The 17,848-nt window shown below is 43.1% G+C and overlaps 1 non-coding gene across 1 annotated transcript; it reads left to right on the top strand.

Annotated features, from left to right (window-relative positions):
- The first annotated feature begins 6,280 nt into the window (after nt 1–6,280).
- On the top strand, nt 6,281–6,353 carry trnav-uac (transfer RNA valine (anticodon UAC)). Its single transcript has one exon. It is a non-coding gene; the product is annotated as a tRNA-Val (tRNA).
- The last annotated feature ends 11,495 nt before the right edge of the window (nt 6,354–17,848 follow it).

The following is a 17,848-nucleotide window of genomic DNA, read 5'->3' as shown; positions in this document are numbered from 1 at the left end:
TATCCATTAGAATCCCCCAAAACAAAAATTCTGGAAAAACAAAACAAGAAATGACCCAAGCGACAAGGCCAAAGTGAAAAATTTCAAATTTGGGCACTGTGGATCACAAGCAGACGGCCTCTTCACTCCACGATCAGATAGTGATGACATTAGATCACTTTCTCCTCACTCTGATGATGGTATGATTAAAAAGTCCAAATGTGATGTCATACTGATAAAAATCAATGGAAATGTTCTGTGTGGGAAAATTTTTAGGGAGTAAGAGCAAATGACTCATGAGAAAACACACTGTTGAGAATCAATTTTCCTCCTCAAATTGAAATTCTTGAAGTAATGGGCTCAGAAACAAGTTTGCCAGTGAGAATCGTAGTGGTCAGGAAGCTTTTATTAAATGTTAATTTTTGGGATCAAAAGTAATAACATACCAATTGACAAAAATTGACAGAGCAGCTAGATTTGACTGGCAATTTGGCGCCATGCAAATTGTTACGTCACGTGCACGAGCTCTATTCAAAAAGCCTCCAGTGGGCAAATGTTATAAATTAGTACTGGTCCCGAAATACACAAAGTTATGCATGCCTTGTTTCCCAATAATTTTGTGTCTATATGAAATGATTGATTGAACTAAACTGTAAAGAAGCCTTGACCTTTTGTGGTAAACAAAAAGGTGAAGCTGACGAAACCCTGATCAGCTAATGGAAATTTGGGCAAAAGGGTTTTTCTGGGACTTGAAAACTGGACTTCTCAAGGTCACAGGTCATTGAAAAGCATACCACAAGAACAAGGCCCACAGAAATGAAAAAGATGATCACTTGTCATGCTGGCCACTGTTGATAGTGGCAAAGGATTCCTGGCCGTTGACATTTCCAAAGAGAGCTTGTCGGGAATTTCAACCCCAGGACCTCTTTCAGTCCTGCTCTCCTTAAGAAGTGTTCCTCAAGAACAACAAGCAACACAAAAGAGCAGATGACTTCGTAAGTAATCACCAACAATGAAGCACATAACCACATAACTTAATGATCATTTGGATGACACCCTAAACAAAAATGGACCCTTTACTTACTACACAGGCTACCTTGAGAAAGACAGCAAGGTAAGATTTTAGAGCACACTGAGCCATTACAGACTGCATAGCAGGGATCATCTGGAAGTTGAAACCGGGACCTCTCACATCCAAAGCGAGAATCATAACTCTAGACCAACTAGCCACTTTGTCCCTCCAGCCACTGTCATCCCAAAAAGCTTTACAGCCTTGGAGGGCCGCGTCATCTCATCCGTCACCCACCAAACACAGGTATGTAAAAATACCTCAGCTGGCTTTCTTCGTGTTGTTCTTGTAATTTTAATTATTTTCTCGTTTGCTTTGTGTTTTCTGGAAGGTTAAAATGTTTTGCGATTTGTTACGTTTTGCCCTTTCAGGCGGCAATTTGCTGGTCCTACTAACAAACGACACATGAGCAACAATTTCAGTTCTGTAGAAGTGGTGTTGTGATATTAGTTTGATCCGCGTGAGGTCCCTGTTTGGAAACAAAGCTGCTCGGCTTGCTTTCCGCCTGACGAGAAGCAAAAGTTAACATTAACTATCTCCCCGTCAGGGAATCAAACCCCGGTCTTCCGCGTGACAGGCGGAGATACTGTCCACTATACTAAGGAGGAGACTCTTACACTAATTTCCCGGGAATTTATTTATCATTTATTGAGATGCACCATCACGGAAGCTTGTGGAATGTGTTTGTCAACTTTGCAAAATGCCATCAACGCTTGTTTATGTCCTGAATAGGAGGGACTTTAAGGAAGACTTTGTCGAGACTATTAGGAATGGGAGCACACATTAAAAGTTAGTAGATGAGGGTTCAGTGTTTCTTTTAATGCCAGAGTTATCCGCAGATTTCCCTGAGAAACATCTCTAAATTGGAAAAGTATTCTTGAAATTCCTCTCTCGCTCAGACATTCCAATGAGCTCTGCTGGAAAACTGACAGCCAATCAATGTTTGCCACACCTGCAGTGCTTCCTGTTCTGTCCCCCCCATTGCTAGCTGATACATTTCACCGAACAGAGAACGTCCACTGACATTTTGTGGCCGATTTTTGTGAAAAATTAATTACAAACAAACAAAACAAAAATAGCATGATCAAGCATATGTATATGATATGTATATGTATATGATAAGCATGTATGTTCAAGCCTGTGCGCTTGAGTCCGAATACACACATCCAACACTTGATGTGTTATAGAGGGGGCGTGGCACGAAGGACAAACAATAACAGTCCTATTATATGGACCACGGCGATTTGATGCTTTTCTGAGCAGTTGGTTTCGATATAGAGCTTTTACAGCAAGCATGGCCAGACATTTTTTACCCCAAATTGTACTTTTCAAGCTGTTAGCCTCTAGCAAATGACTGACGGTAGCGGATTGTCGTAAATAGTAACCAGGAAGTGTTGTGTGCTCAGAGTCAACAAAGCAAGTGTAACAGTGAGTCGATGATGCGCCGAGCTATTACTACTCCCGCCATTGAGCAAACAAAACAAATATAACAATGTTCAAGCCAGAATGCACACAGGCAGAAGTCGATGTGTCGGGAGGAGCGTGGTGTTGATGACAACAATAACAGTGCCATTATATGGACCGTGGAGATTTGATGCTTTTGTGAGGAGTTGGTTTTAATGTAGAGATTATACATGCAGCAGTGGCAAGATTCCCCCCCCCCCAAAATTGTACTTTTTAAGCACTCTGTTTGTCGTGTCCGACCAATGGCGGGGGGTTGAGTGTTTAGACCACGCAACAACGAGAAACTGTCAAGGAAGACCTTTTATACGGGCTCATCCAGGATTTGAACCCGGGACCGCTCGCACCCAAAGCGAGAATCATACTCCTAGACCAACGAGCCACAAAAGTTCACATATGTCAATGTTTTTAGAATCATAGAATCAGACCAGGAGGGGGCAACCCATATTTCTTGAGCTTTTTATTTAGCGCCGTCCTCGTGGCTTGATGGAGCTTTTTCAAAAATGGATGACATTGGAAAAAGATGGGGAGAGAAATAATTTTTGTTTTTGATATGGTTTTTGTGGAAGGACAAATATTACACAAAATTATTCTACTTCGTTCCCTGCCTGACGGTGGCGGTTGAGGGCTGCAGGATGGGACTTGAGATGTGAGGTGGGGGCCCTCAGAGGTGAGGTTTGCAGCCAGACTCTGTCGAGTGCAAGATGACCAAGAAAGAAAGAAAGAAAACATACAAACTCGGCATGTGGGTAGATATTTGCCAAGTCTCTTAATTAATGATTTTTGTTTTTTTTATTTTTACACTAAATGCTCGACAATGTTTTTGGTGATTTCAACTTTTCACATCGACCCAAATTAATGGGCCTGGACCAATGGTTTAGCTGGACTGCCACCATGGGGAAACCAACCAAGTAGGTTCAAGACCCCACCCAAACTCACTGCTGTTGTGTCCATGAGGAAGACACAGATAGTCTGAATTGCTCCCCGGTTGTTTCAGTTGCCCGGTGCTCCAGTGTATTCCACTAACGAGTTTGTGTTCACTGTGATGAGTAAAATGCAGAGAACAAATTTGGTGTAAATGCATGCATGGTCATGAAAACAAAGATGAGTCTTCTATTTCATGATCACGAAGACCTGATGACTTCTTTCTCCTGGAGGTGTTGGTGGTGACTCTCCATCTCCATCCATACATTCATTCATCAATTTTCTTTGCCACTTATCCTTACGAGGGTCACGGGGAGTGCTGGAGCTGATTCCAGCTGTCAACGGGCAGGAGGAAGGGGACACTCTGAACTGGTTGCCAGGCAATCACAGGGGATATTGAGACAAACAGCCACACTCACAATCACACCTCGGGGCAATTTAGAGTGGGATGCGGCAGAAAAAGCCACGCAAGCACGGGGAGAACATGCGAACTGAGTGGATGGATGTATGATTCTCCTTAGTTGCAGCCCTGATGCTGATCAAGGTCTACAAGATGGGACTTGACACATTAGATGGGCCTGAAAGGTGAGGTCTGTACCTGGACTTGAAGTGCAAGAGGACCAGGAAAGAGAGAGAAAAAAACCCAAAGCAAACTGGGCATGCAGGTTTTCTCGCGCGTTTTAGCAGTGGTTTCCTTGTTTGTTTTTTCTGAAAACTCATTGCATGACAGTGTTCGTTTTTGTGAATTCAGGTTTTCATTGACCCAAGTTAATGGTTTTGGACCAAAGTTTTAGTGCACCTGCGATTATGGGGACCTCGGTTCAAGACCACAGCCAATCCATCACCCAAACTCACGGCTGTGGTGTCCTTGAGCAAGACATCAATCCCCTGAACTGCTCCCTGCTTGCTTATGTTGCCACCTGCTGCAGTGTTTTTCGTGTGTGTGTGTGCGTGTTCACTTTGATGATCTAAATGCAGAAGACAAGTTTTGTGCACATGCATGCATATTCATTACAAAAAAGATGATTCTTCTCTTTCCAAGTGTCTTCATGAAAACCTGATGACTTGTTTCTCCTGGATGTGTCAATCGTATTTGTGATGCTGTCTCTTTTGTACTCGGTCATTATTATTATTTTTATTTATCTTTGTCAATTAGTCCTCGTTTGCCTATGGTCATAAGTTCAGTAGCAGTTTCCATAGTGGTTATCGTGTTGGCCTCACATGCAAAAGATCTTGGTTTGAAACCAAGTGGACACAGCTACTTTTTTATCTTTTTCTTGTCAGCAAACTGTTGTCCATCGTTGCCGGTCCCGTGATATCTCTAAAGGGACACAAGGGTCTGATTGTTCCGGTACAACCTCTCAGATGTTATCCAAATATCATCTATATGGACTCATAACGACAGTGCGTAAAGGGCGAAGACAGAGTTGTCCAAAGCTGATCGTGATGAAGAATAGGAGCCAAATAGCAGCTGGAAAACAGACAGATTGGCCACTGGCTCCAAGTGACGGTATTTCAAAGGAGTGTCTTTTTATGCAGTCATGGCTTGAAATCATGCTGTGCGAGTATTTTTTGAGCATTATGTACGCCTATATGTTTTAATGACATGGAACAACCTTCCTTGATAGAGTTCTCCCCTTGTTAAAATAGTTGTATAACACGGCGCACACAAAATCCTTGCCATGTATCTGTTGACTTGTCGTATAGATGAGAGTACTGAAAATGACTGTGTTTTTTCCCCTACGACTTCACTGCTGCATCATTGCAGCAGCGAGATTTAGTTCTGCTGCTGGCAGTGGAGGTCCCAATGGCCGTAGGAAAAAATAGTTGGCACCGCATCTGGTTTCAGCCTCTGGCTCACGACACTTTTGTATCTAATGCTGTTGCAAAACATGCCGATTTAAAGTAATTGGCACAGAGTTTGGAATGCTTGCCAGGCACGCATAACTGAGCACGTTTCTTCCCCTGTTAATGCACCTCTGCTATATAATTACTTTAAAATGGCAGATGTGGTTTATAAAGGAGTTCTCGGGGTATCAAGAAAAAAATATATATATATTTGTGATCTAACCTTCAAAGAAGAAACATACCTAAAACATCATTCTGAACTGGTTTTGACAGCACATGCAAAAAACAAACCGAGGTAGCCAGGAGATGAACCTAGAATCTTCTGATGCATAGTAAGGGATCCAGGGGTTATCCATTGCACCACTAACCTTACGTAAAAACTGTATGTTCTGCAAACCAATGTATACAATTTTTACTGTGCCCCACCCGTAAAATAACAGCATCGAAAAAGGGGACTGAGGGGCTTCATACCTGCTGTGATCCGGAATTGAACAAGGATTGCGTGGCAACAAAGCAGAGAACTAACCACTCCGCGATCACAGATTTGTGGAAACTGCCACGAAAGTTGTCTGTATAAAGTTGTTGGCTGCAGTGAGAATGTTTCATGATCCAGGACTGCCACATTTTGGGAAGGCCTCGTCAGATCGTCTTGATGCGGTGCTTTCATTGGCACAGGCCAAGTTCGTCTCCGGGTCGTGACAGGCAAATTCTTAAACTTGTTCAGTCAAGTGATGATCAAGATTGACAATTCTGGAGATTCATCTTTTTTTTTGGTGAAAACATCAATTTCAGCATTAAATATGTATTCTCTATGCCAAGTGTCTCTAACGTTTCCATGTACCTTCATATTTTTGTTTCGTCTCAACGCACTGAGCATTGAGCAATGCTTTGAATGACTGGCAATATGGTGACATAAACAAAAGTAATGTGATTTTGTGATGGAGTGAGAGTGGACGGGAGATATAACATGAGTCAGTGAGTTCCATACCCAGTGCAGTTGTTTCCATAGTGTAGTGGTTATCACGTTTGCCTTACACGCAAAAGGGCCCCGCTTCGAGACCGGGTGGAAACAGGTAGTGTTTTGTTGCTTGGTTGTAAGAGAGCTGTTGTCAGAAGGAAGGAAACAAGGTTGGAATGAACGAAATAAGGAAGGAAGCAAAGAATAAATTGAGGAAGAAAAACAAGGATAAAATGATGTGAAAAAGGTAAGAAGCAAAAAACATTGGAACAAGGAAGGGAAGGAACAAAGAAAACAATGATTGGAGGAAGCAATGAAGGAGAAAAAGAAGGAAGTAAACAAGGCAGGAAGGAAGGAAGCACAGGACAATTCAGATAACTGCTGTACTGGAAACTACCATGTTGTTTCACTGCAAAAAAAAATACATGACACTCTATTTCAGAAAAAAAAAATCATTTAATTCTCATTCAGAAGAAACAAGTTTTGAGGTCTGACTTTCCTTGGAAAGTTAAGTTCAGGCGAAAAACAGAAATCAAAACAACACTCAAGAGGAATTAGTGTTGAGACACAAAAACAACAAAAGCTTTGTGGCAATCAGCTACCTGGACGCTCAGTTTGCTTTTCCTTTCCTGTTTCTCGGTTTCCTGGTCCTCGTGCACTTGAGAGAGTCTGGCTGCAGACTTCACCTCTCAGTCCCCCCACCTCACCTCTCAAGTCCCATCCTGCCGACCCCCAACTGCCATCGTCAGGCAAAGTAGGATCATTTGAAAATTGTGTCCATTTCTGTTTCAGCGTTTCAGGAACTTAGTTGAATATTTTTAAAATAATCTTAAATTTCCGGTTTCAGCATTAAAGCCATTCATGTACAGCACTGCACACTTCATTTACACTCTCCTTTCATTCCCGGTTGAAGCGTTTAATTAATTAACTACTTAAAAAGGGAAAAAAGGTAGATGATGATGATAACTCTTAATCTTAAATTAAGAAAAAAAATACTACTAAAATAATCTACCATTGATGTCATGCAGTTTCTGAACAAAACTTTGGAGGTTCTGCATCTCTGTGCTTCATGGAGACTTGGCTTTGTGGATGAGTGTCTGGGTTCGCCATCACGCTCCCTGCCTTCAACCAAGCAAATCTGATGGTATAAGACGATACAAATTGATTCAAAGACGATCTAGAGTCGATACAAGGCGCGATCTCGACAAGATGATAAGGGATAATTTGACAATCCAGCCTTATTAAAAAAACAAAACAAAGCAATACACAACACAGAATGATGCACAAACAAATACTAGAAAACTATATGTGAAACAAGTCTCTTCTGTATGTGAGTGTGTGTGTGTGTGCCACACACCCCGTGTTGTGTTTATCACAACTACCTGGAGGAGAGAATCTGACCACAAACTGAGCAGGGAAAAGGTTTCTCTTCAGGAAGTCTTCTCATTTCATTTGCTATTTTTTAAAACTTTTCCCTCACAGAGAAAATTTGAAGTTAGTGTGACATGTTATATCATGTTTGGACTTTTTATCATGTCGTCATCAGTGAGGAGAGTGTGACATCATGTCATCACGATCTGATACTGGAGCTGCTCATGATCCTCTACAGTCCCTCAGCTTTGCAGTTTTCCACTTTGGCCATTTGGCTCGGGCCACATTTGCTTGAAGTTGAGAGCATTTTGTTAATAAAAGATTCTCAATCGTCGAAAGACATTCATTTCTTTTAATGGGGGGAATGGATTTGATATCCTGTACAAGCAAATTGAGTCATACTTTATTTATTGCTTATTCATTTGTTATTTATTAAGATTGGTGGCACGGTGGATCAGTTGGTAAAACATTGGCCTCACAGTTCTGAGGTCCCGTGTTCAATCCCGGACCCGCCTGTGTGTAGTTTGCATGTTCTCTCCCTGCCTGCGTGGATTTTCTCCGGGGACTCCGGTTTCCTCCCACATTCCAAAAACATGTAATATTAATTGGACACTCTAAATTGCTCCTCGTTGTGATTGTGAGTGTGTCTGTTTGTTTCAATGTGCCCTGGGATTGGCTGGCAACCAGTTCAGGGTGTACCCCGCCTCCTGCCTGTTGACAGCTGTGATAGGCTACACCACTCCCCGCGACCCTTGTGAGGATAAGTGGTGAAGAAAATGGATGAATGGATGGATTTATTAAATATCACAAATACACTTGGCAGTCTACTACCCCAAATTACCCCAAAAAGAACACAGCTCACTTGAGTTACCAAACACGGTTTTGTTTAATTTGGTATTATATCATACATTGCTGACATATATCATTGCACCACATGAACAACATCGAGTACCCAAAAATTCTGTCAATCACTTATTTAACATGGGGAAAAATCTATTTATTTGACTATCATTAAAATCATATAAACACGGTGGACCACATCTTGCAGGCCTCATGCATGAACGCAAAAACTGTCAACAATCATCACCAAAATTTCCTCTCTACTCTTGGCAACTTCAACCTCCGAAAATATTACAACAATCACCACAATATTTTAGATAATATGGACCAAATAAGGGAAGAACGGTGGTGCACTTGTTGAGCGTTGGCCTGATAGTTCCAAGGGGAGGGAGTTCAAATCCCAGTACCGGCTGTTTCCAGTCTACATGTTCTCCCCGTGCCTGCGTTGGCTTTCTCCAAATTCTGCCATTTCCTCCCATGTCTGAAAAACACTAAATTGCCCCTGCACACGTTTGTGAGTGGTTGTGTGCTCCTATGCGCCCTGTGATTGGCTGGCAACCATTTGAGGGTGACCCCTGCCTCCTCCCTGAAGATTGCTGGGATTGGCTCAAGCAATAGTCCCACGACCCTTGTGAGGATAAGTGGCTCAGAAAATGGATGGATGTATATACCTTGAATGGCTACCTCGAGAAATATTTAAGTTTTTAAAAGGTGAACTTGAGTGGAATTTATGTTCACATTGTCCAGAAATTAGAGCTTTTCGTGTTACGGTGAATTTTTTCAAACAGATATTTTTTAGGGTGAATATTTATTGCACAGAAAATGTTAAGATGTTTTTTTCGTGTTGGATTTCAATGTTTAAAAAAATCCATGTTAAAAATTTGAGTTCAGACTCTAATGGGTTGCCAAATTATTATCCATATTCATGTTTTGTTAATATATTTTTGTAATTTTAAATACTTTCTTGTTCATTTTGTGTTTTCTGGAAGGTTAAAATATTTCAAGATTTGTTATGTTTGACTCTTTCAGGGCACTACAGTTAAATGTAATTCAACCGAGTGTGGTGAGTTGCTGGTCCTGCTGATTGACGGTACATGAGCAACAGTTTCAGTTGTGTAGAACTGGAGTTGTGATGTTCCCCTGATACGTGGGAGGTTCCTGCTCGGAAACAAGGCTGCTTGGCCTGCTTTCCAAAAAGAAGAGCCCCATGAAAAGCAAAAGGTGACATTGTTTAACTCCCCGTCAGGGAATCAAACCACAGTCTTCTGCGTGACAGGCAAAGATACTGTCCACCATACTAACGAGGAGACTCCTGAACTTGTTTCCCGGTGTTTTTTTGGCTCTTATGAAACACCTGGTTATGTTTTGCGGCATGTTTTGGTTATTCGACAAGGTTGCAACCAGGCAACAGTTCCTACCCTCATGGAGCTGAAATAGCTCAGTTGGGAGAGCGTTAGACTGAACATCTAAAGGTTCCTGGTTCAGTCCCTGTTATCAGCATTTAGTACAGAATTATGTGCTTTTTTTGGCTCTTATGAAACATCTGCTTATCTATTGCGGCATGTTTTGGTTTTTAACAGAGTTGCAACCAGGCAACAGTCCCTACCCTCAAGGAGCTGAAATAGGTCAGTTGGGAGAGCGTTAGACTGAAGATCTAAAGGTTATTGGTTTCAGCATTTAGTACAGAATTATGTGCTTTTTCGGCACTTATAAAAACATCTGGTTTTTATTTTGCGGCATGTTTTGGTTCTTTGATAGAGTTGCAACCAGGCAACAGTTGCTCCCCTCATGGAGCTGAAATAACTCAGTTGGGAGAGCGTGAGACTGAAGATGTAAAGGTCCCTGGTTTCAGCATTTAGTTCAGAATTATGTGTTTTTTTCTGCACTTATTAAACATCTGGTTATGTTTTGCGGAATGTTTTGGTTCTTTGACAGGCAACAGTTCATACCCTCGTGGATCTGAAATAGCTCAGTTGGGAGAGCATTGGACTGAAGATCTAAAGGTCCCTGGTTCAGTCTCTGGTTTCAGCAGTTACTACACAAGTATGTGCTTTTTTTTGTTCTTATAAAACATCTGGTTATGTTTTGTGGCGAGTTTGGGTTCTTTGACGGATTGCAACCAGGCAACAGTTTCTAGCCTCACGGAGCTGAGATAGCGCAGTTGGGAGAGCGATAGACTGAAGCTTCAAAGGTGCCTGGTTCAATCCCTGGTTTCAGCAGTTACTACACAAGTATGTGCTTTTTTTTTGCACTTATTAAACATCTGGTTATGTTTTGCTTCAGCCAAAGTGCAAGGGGGCCACGGTGGAGGTTAGCAGAGGTGGGAGTTCAATTGCAAGCTCTGCGGATGAGTATTTGCTTCCGCGGTTGGTGTCTCCCAACATAAGCGGCATGTCCACGTGGCGGAGTGGAAGGCAAGGAAGGTAGAGAAGGTAGAGGGGGTCTAAGGAACGAAGCTCTGGAGTGTGGGGGAGGTGCAAGAGCTGATCCTACTTCCGGCAGAGATGGGAGGCAGGGGAGCAATTCTGGGGGCTTGGGGAGTTTGGAACGAAAGCTACCACCGACAACTGCGAGTTCCATGTTCTGGTTCTGGCAAAGGGGGTGATGGAAAACCTGGCTAGATTGAAGAACTGCACGGCCCCGGGAGCAGACAGGATCAGCAAAAGGGCGCTGTTGCACTGGGACCCCCAGGGTGAGCAACTGGCACAGCTGTTCACGACATGGTTGGTCCGTGGAGTCATTCCCCGGGCTTTCAAGGAGTGCCGGATGCGGCTGTTGCCGAAGTCCAACGATCCGGATGAATTGCGGGATCCAACTGGGTGGCGTCCCGTGACGATAGGATCGGTGGTTCTGAGGCTGTTTGCGAGGTGTATGACGATGAGGCTATCGCGAGCCTGTCCTCTGAACCCCGGACAACGCGGTTTCCTTGCTTACTCGAGTGGGTTTGCGGATAACCTGGTGATCTTGTCCGAGATCATCAGGAACTCGAGGTCTGAGGGGACTCCGCTGGCAGTTGTGTTCGTGGATTTTGCGAAGGCTTTTGATTCCATATCTCACGAGCATATCCTGTGTTCTCTGAGAGAACGCAGTGTCGATGAACATGTTGAGTTAATCCGTAACTCATATGTGGACTGCGTGACCAGGGTATCTTGTGTTGACAGCCAAACACAGGCAATACGCCTACAAGTTGGAGTGAAGCAAGGTGACCCAATGTCCCCACTGCTTTTCAACTTGGCCATGAATTCCCTTATCCATGGGCTCGAACAGGCCAGATCCGGGCTACAATGAGGCGATATGTCCATCGCTACACTGGCCTTCGCCGACGATCTCGTGCTGGTGAGTGGTTCGGAGGAGGGGATGGGGAGGAGTCTGACGATGCTGGACCACTTCTGCGACTTAACGGGGTTGAAGGTTCAACCCAGGAAGTGCCACGGGTTCTATATGGAGCGAGGAGTGGTGAATGACTGTGAAGCCTGGAGGATTGGTGGAACGCCTATACACATGATTCCTCCGGGTGAATCGGTCAGTTACCTAGGAGTGCAAGTAGGACCCGTGCATGGCGTCATAACACCTGACTTAACACCACTGATCCAGAGGTGGATCCAGAATATTGCCGAGGCACCTCTTCAGCCCTCACAGAAGCTGAGGGTTTTAAACTCATTCACCCTCCCGAGGGTTATTTATCAGGCAGATCTCGGTGGAGTGGCGGTTTTCAAGCTAGCTCGGATTGATGGGATCATCCGCCGGGCAGTGAAGCAGTGGCTCCATTTGCCACCGTCCACGTGCAATGGGTTGCTGTATTCACGATGCCGCGACGGCGGCTTGGGCCTCCTGAAGCTCGGCAGACTGATTCCAGCGATTCAAATCAGAAGAATCGCAAAAATGATCAGCTCCACCGACTACTGGACCCGCGTCCTGACATCCAAGCCAGTAACACAATCGGACTGGGCAAAGTTGTGGGTGAACACAGGCGGGAATTCGGAGAGTGTCCCTGGAAGGGGCGTGGGGAGCACTCTCCAGGAAGACTCGGGTGGGCCGCTGGTATGTCCAGACTGGCAAAGGGTCGAAAACGTAGTTTGGGCTTCATTGCAGGTACAAGGTGTGGGGGTTGCCCAATTACGAGGGGACAAAACCAGTAACTGGTGCCTGGCTGATCCAACGGCTGTAGGGTTCCGCCAGAGATATTGGATAGCTGCCCTCTCGTTGAGGGTTGTAGATGAAAATTGTGAATGAAGTGTCCAGTGCTGTAAACAAATGGATTTAATGCTGAATTGGAAATTAAAGATTATTTTAAAAATATTCTACTAAGTTCCTGAAACACTGAAACGGAATGTTCAAATTATTCTACTTTGTTCCCTGCTTGACGGTGGCGCTTGTAGTCTGCAGGATGGGATTTGAGATACGAGGTGGGGGGGCTTAGAGGTGAGATCTGCAGCCAGACTCTCTTGAGTGCAAGAGGACCAGGAAATGGTGCAAATTTGCTTGTGTTACGATATGAACAAAATACAAGTGTGTTCGAGTATTCGTCAATTTATTTATTATGGACTTGCAACAAAGCCAGCTCCTACACACAGATGCAACAGTATCTTCCTTGAGGTGGCCAAGGACAACTCCATCATAACCAAAGAATGTGCCACATCATCACCAAAAACTGTACTTTTGTTCATTTCAACTGCTCACCCCTCCTTTTGACCTTGTGTGGTTTCTAATAAAAAAAAAAAAAAAGAGTACGTGAGAGCCTTGTTCAGAACGTGTTTGGAGTCTGTAACCGGCCTTTCTCTCACGTCCTCCTGATCAGAAGAAAGACGACTTCTTGTCTGTTATTTGTGCAATTATTCCAGCAAGTTAGGTGATAAACCTAACAAAGTGCTCTCTCATTTTTGTTTCTTCAGGGTCTCACATGCCCCTCGAACTGCGACATCGTAACGAGACCCCCGAATTTTTTTCTCGAACTTGAAAACTGCACTTCTCACAGCCAAAATTAATGAAGAAGCATACTGCAAGAACAAGGCGCACAGAATTGAAAAACATGAGCACTTGTCATACTGGCTGTTGAAATTTCCAGAGATCTTATCGGAGATTTCATTCCCGGGACCCCATTGAGTCCGGTTCTCCTTGAGAAATACAACCAAAGTACAAAGAACCCACAAAGAAGAGCACATGACTTCATTCCTTGTCACAAGTGCAACAAGGGTGTTTTAAATGAAGAAAATAATCACATATTTCATTGATCATTTGGGTGGCACCCAAAACAAAAATCGTTTGCCTTCAACCAACACAGAAATGTTCAATGACCTCTTTACTTGCTGCAAGGGCCACCTTGAACCACTTGTTAGCATAATTCATATTGTGGCACTAATGATGGAATAGCTGTGCTCCTCCAGGAGTTGAACCCAGGACCTCTCACACCCAAAGCAAGTACCATACCACATGAGTCACCACTGTCGTAAAGTTCAGCAGCCCTGGATGGTTGGGTCACCTGGCATCCACCAAACAGTGCCTATCACACTCCTCATCTCCGGCAATCACCCTGAAACCACATCGCTCTGTGTCATTCCTTCCTCTGAGATGCCTGTGGTTCTTGGTATTCCCTGGCTTCAAATTCACAAGCCCACAATAGACTCTACTCATTGAACTACAAGTGGATGGAGTCCTCGCTGTCGCTGCCACTGCCTGGTTTCTGCTGTGAGAGCCTCCATAGACACTCCACCTGCTGTCTATCCAGTGGACCTCTCACAAGTTCCACAAGAATATTGTGACCTCTCACCAGAATTCAGTCAGGATTTAGCAATCGCTCTCTTGAGTCTGCTCACTGTGGAGTTTGTCGTTCCTCTGGGAAACGAATCACTCATCATCCTCGTACTAGTATGAGTACATCATGCCTTGGCATATCACAACCAAATGAATCAGTCTGAAGCTTTTTAGGACACAAGTTCAGGAACAAATCACTCAGTTCACTTAAGTCCCTCCTATTCAGGACATTAACGATGGTTGATGCCATTTTCCAAAGCTGACAAACACATTCAAGCAAGCTTCCATCTCAATAAATTATAATGATGTCAAAAGTTTTATTTCAATTCGAAAAGTGACACTCATTTGAGACTCACCATTTTTTTGATACATGTATAATTTTGATGTTATAGCTTACAGCAAATGACAACTCCAAATGCAACCACTTCTAGAAAGAAAAATGTAACAATGTATTAAGAAACATAAAATAGATTATTTTTATATCTAAATTTAGCCATTAATTTCCCCTCTGAAAAAATTATTTCCAAGTGATTAATTATATGTGTGAGACCTGAAATCAAGTGAGTTTTTACTACCATATTCTTTTTTTTTTTTTAGCTGTGTCTGATTACCACAACTTTGGAAAGAGTTAACGCGCACAGAATATTTTCAAACAATATTTTACTATGGTGGCACTCGACTCAACATGTTCAGTGTGACCAGAACCTCATGTTCAACAGTTCCTTGACTACAAAAAACTAAAATTGAAAAAAAAAAACCCTCAGCCGAAGACCGTCTGTTCCCAGGAAAGAAGTGCAAGAGTCTCCTTGTTAGTATAGTGGACAGTATCTCTGCTTGTCACGTGGAAGACCGGGGTTCGATTCCCCGACGGCGAGATGGATAATCTTATTGGTTTGTTTTTCTTGAGGGTCTTCTTCACGGGAAACAAGCCGAGCAGCTTTGTTTCCAAACAAAGACCTCACGCAACTCCAGTTCGACACATCTGAAATTGTTGCTCATGTCCTATCTGTCAGCAGGACCAGCAAACTGCTTCACTCGCCAGAATTGCATTGGTAACTACAGTGGCCTGAAAGTGCCAAACGTAATAAATCGTGAAACATTATCACCTTCCAGAAACCACAAAATAAACAAAAGAAAAGATAAAATTACAAAAACAAATAGACAAAACACAAACTGGAAGTAATTCAATGCCATCAGAGTATGAATTACAATTTCTAATGTCATTTTTCAACATTGAGATCCAACCCACAAATATCAATCTATCCATTTTCTAGCCGCTGATCCTCACCAGGGATGTAGAATTATTGCTTGAGGAAATCTGAGCAATCTTCGAGGAGGAGGCAGCCTACACCCTCAACTGGTTGCGAGCCAATCGCAGGGCAGATGGAAACGGACACAGTCAAGAGCAATTTAGAGTCTCCAATTGTGTTTTTGGGATGTGGGAGGAAACAGGAGTGCCCTGAGAAAACCCACCCCTCACAGAGACAACATGCAAACTCGACACAGCCTGCGTCAGAATTTGACCCGTGATCCTCAGAACTGTGAGGCCAACGTCTACAGGTACCCCCACGTGCTGCCCTTATTTGATCCATATAAAATATTTGGCTCATCGTCGTAATATTTCAGAGGTTAAAGCCGCCAAGATTAAAGATTGCATAAATTTGCTGTTGATTGTTGACAATTTTTGGGTTCATGCATGAGGCCTGGGTCAGAATTTGACCCGTGATCCTAAGAAATATGAGGTCCTGTAGCTCAGTGGGTAACCACTGCTTTGGTAATCCAGGGGTTGTGGGTTCGATCCCACTGGTGCTTCCACTCCCTGAGAAGGGTTGCGTCACGAAGCGCATCCGGTGTAAAATTGTGTCGGACATATATGTGCGTTCATCTGAGATGATACTCTGTGGCGACCCCGTAATGGACAAGCCGAAAGAAACTTACTTTTTCAATCCTCAGAACTGTGAGACCAACGCTCTACAGGTACCCCACCGTGCTGCCCTTATTTGATCCATATAAAATGTTGGGCTAATTGTAGTAATATTTCAGAGGTTAAAGTCGCCAAGAGTAAAAATTGCATAAATGTTGGTCTTTATTGTTGACAATGGGTTCATGCATGAGGCCTGCAAGGACGTGGCACACGCCCGCTGTGGTTTTACACACAAGTTAATAGATTTTTCCACATATTAAATAAGTGATTGACATAATTTTTGGGAGTGAGTTGTTGTTCATGTGGTCCAATGATACATGACAGCAATGTATGATATCATGCCAACTTGAACAAACCCATTTGGAAACTCTAGCAAGGTGTATTCTTCTTTTAATTTGCAGAAAATTTCTTGAAAAAAATAAGTTATTCAAATATAGACCCAAACTTTGCAAACTATGTATTTTGTCCAATAGTTTAGTGATGTCAAAAAAATAAGGAAATGATTGAGAAGTAGTATATTTGTGATCTTTAATAATTGACACTTTTTAAAACTGTGAATTTGACTCAATTTGCTTGTACCGTATATCAAAGAAATTTTCCCCATTAAAAATGATGATGTCGCACTCTCATCACTAATGAAGAGATGATGAAAAATCTAAACTCACACGTCACACTCACAACAAGCGATGGAAATGATCTTTGTGGGAAACATTTTACCTGGAAAACCAAATGGCACAAGAGAAGACACAACTGGAGAGAAATGTTTTCCCTGCTCATTTCGTGATCAGATTCCCTCCTCCATATTGTCCTGATCAACTCGGTAGGGGGGGTGTGGCTCACACACCCACACACATAAAAAACGGCACACAAACACAGAGACACACCCAGGTACACAAAAGTTTCAGTTTTCATGTGAAAATATTAGCCAGGTCTGTGCTAACTCTGATTCAAATATTGATGTTTCTAGAATTGGTATGGATGGCACAGTGTGGAAAGTGCTGGTCTCACAGTTCTGAGGTCCCGGGTTCAATCCCGCACCTCCCTGTGTGGAGTTTGCATGTTCTCCCCACGCTTGCGTAGCTTTTCCTCCCACATCCCAAAAAACACGCAACATTAATTGGACACTCTAAATTGCCCCAAGGTGTGATTGTGAGTGTGGCTGTTTGTCTCAATATCCCCTGTGATTGGCTGGGAACCAGTTCAGGGTGTCCCCTGCCTACTGCCTGTTGACAGCTGGAATCAACTGCAGCACTCCCCTTGAGCCTTGTGAGGATAAGCAGCAAAGAAAATGAATGGATGAAGAAAAGAGAGTCACCACCAACACCTCCAGGAGAAAGAAGTCATCAGGTCTTCATGAGGAAATAGAAGACTCATCTTTATTTTCATGAACATGGATGCATATACAACAATTTGTTGTCTGCATTTTACTCATCACAGTGAACAAACACACTTGTTAGTGGAACACACTGGAGCAACTGGGGAACAGTTCAGGGTATCTGTGTCTTGCTCATGGACACAACAGCAGTGAGTTTGGGTGGGGTCTTGAACCTACTGTTGTTTTTCCCCATGGTGGCAGTCCAGCTAAACCATTGGTCCAGGTCCATTAATTTGGGTCGATGTGAAAAGTTGAAATCACCAAAAACATTGTCAAGCAATTAGTGTTCAGATAAAAAAAAAAAAAAGCGCCTTGGCAAACATCTACCCACATGCCGAGTTCCATGTT

The sequence above is a fragment of the Syngnathoides biaculeatus genome, chromosome 20 (genome assembly GCF_019802595.1).
Source record: "Syngnathoides biaculeatus isolate LvHL_M chromosome 20, ASM1980259v1, whole genome shotgun sequence".
Taxonomy (NCBI): Eukaryota; Metazoa; Chordata; class Actinopteri; order Syngnathiformes; family Syngnathidae; genus Syngnathoides; species Syngnathoides biaculeatus.
This window is presented reverse-complemented; position numbering and strand designations above follow the sequence as displayed.